Raw genomic sequence first — 1,957 nt, forward strand, 5'->3', positions numbered from 1 at the left:
GGTGGAAAACGGTTCTCGGATGAACTTCCATCTCCAGCTTGCCAGCGGCTCACCTGGACCCAAACCTTGTAGAAATCAGGATTTTAAAAAGATTCCCAGGTGAGGCTAATGTGCAGCCAAGGGTGAGAACCACTGGCTTACCCAGGTGGTGGGGATGAGTGAATAATGTGAAGAGGTATCCCACATGCCCAGGGAAGAGGTGATGGGCTCAGTTGGGAGGCGAGACGCCGGGTGGTCAGCGGAGGCCCATGGAGCAGGTGGGAAATGAGTGAGTTCTTGAAATAAGGGTCAGATCTGGGGGAGGCCAGAGAGTGGACGGGTTACAACTGGAGCGTGGCCACCTGCTGTGAGGACAGGAGTTGTTTCCCGGTGAAACGGGAGGTGGGAGCCTAAGAAAGTTGGGCTGGGAGGTCATCGCTAGGAGCCACAGCCCCTGGGTCCTGGCCGTTTCTGTTGACCGAGCAGATTAGAAGGGACGTCTGGTGGCCGTGGGACCTGTGGTTGAGTCTGGAGGGAGCTGGCCACAGCTGCCCCCATTCCCTGGGCTCCGCAGGGCCCCCAGGCCTCTGCCTGCAACAGCTAAGGAGGGCGGGCAGCAGAGACCAGCCTTCTGGGGGAGATCAATTGTGAGCGGAGGCCTCAGGGATTCCCCTTCTCCCGGGACGGTGTGTGCACCCTCACGTTGTGCTTGGGGGTACGGGGAGAGGGGACCGATGGAGGAAGATGGATTGTCCTGCAGAAATCAGGATTTTAAAAAGATTCCCAGGTGATTCTAATGTGAAGCCAAGGTTGAGAACCCCTGTGCTAATCCGAGCTCAGCGTGGCTGTGGTTGGAACGTTGAAGCAAACATGCAGGGCGTCCCCCAAAATGTATCCCCAGCCGAGAGTTCAGTTTTGAAAGTGAACCGTATTTTCATAAACACCGCCTTTCGCATTATTCAAAGTGTGCGTATACATTTTTTTTTGTGGGGGGGAACCCTATATTTTATCTTAATTTATAGATAGGAAGACTGGTAATACTTTAGTCGTGAGCGAGGGCAATCAGGACGAAAAGGAGGCCATAGACACTTTCGCATTATTCAAAGTGTGCATATACATTTTTTTTGTGGGGGGGGGATCCCTATATATTATCTTAATTTATAGATACGAAGACTGGTAATAATTTAGACGTGAGCGAGGGCAATCAGGACGAAAAGGAGGCCATAGACACGATCCATAGAGTGGGGTGTTAGAGGACCACGCTTAGTGATGGCGTCAAGAGGGAAGATGCCAGGGCTGTCGGTTAGAGGTGAGATGAGGGTGGAAGGGGGAGGAGTCCGCAGGGCTGTCTTGGCTCCTCTCTGAAGCCGGCTCTCTCCCTAGGTGCCCTGGTTCCTGAACCCCGTCTCCCATCACGGGCTCACCCCAAGCCAGTCAAGCCGGACTTCCAGCCCCTAGAGCTGCCCTCACGGTAAGTGCCCCGCGTGAAACCTATGCTGCTCACACGTGCTCTTTCCACGATTAGACACGCAGACACTCCCGCTGTGTGACAGTTGCCTGCTGTGTTCAGTGCAGAACATGCTATGCAGGAGGCCGCACCGGGCCCCACGGGGCGCAGCGGGCGGGACCGTTAGGCCTGTGTAAGTGCAGGCTTCCATGTTCGCACACAGGACGCGTTCCTCACCGTGCGCCCCGTCGTTAAGCACCCTGATCATTGGGGAGATGGTCTCAGACGTTGTTTTCCTAAACTTCCTCCGGGGGTCTGAGGTGCTTGGTCAGGAGGAGCTGCTGCTTGTTATGGCTTCTGGCATTTTGGGCCAAGTGGGCGCCCCTTCCTCCCTCCTTCCTCCCTCCCTCCCTCCCTTCCTTCCCTTTTGAAAAGGCACTTGCTCTTTGTGTATCTTAGTTTTCTCCTCTGTAAAGTGGGGACAAGACTCAAGTCTGGTTAATGGTGATTTTTGTGTGTGTGTGAGGATTC

The 1,957-nt window shown here is 54.6% G+C and overlaps 1 long non-coding RNA gene across 1 annotated transcript in view; it reads left to right on the forward strand.

Annotated features, from left to right (window-relative positions):
• The window catches only part of LOC107182732, a 209,918-nt gene that overhangs the window by 4,847 nt on the left and 203,114 nt on the right, over positions 1 to 1,957 (forward strand). The window contains exon 2 of the long non-coding RNA XR_001513463.1: positions 1,363 to 1,450. This is a non-coding gene — a long non-coding RNA (uncharacterized LOC107182732). The remainder of the gene's footprint in view (positions 1 to 1,362; positions 1,451 to 1,957) is intronic.

This window comes from Myotis davidii, unplaced genomic scaffold, assembly GCF_000327345.1.
Source record: "Myotis davidii unplaced genomic scaffold, ASM32734v1 scaffold174, whole genome shotgun sequence".
NCBI lineage: Eukaryota > Metazoa > Chordata > Mammalia > Chiroptera > Vespertilionidae > Myotis > Myotis davidii.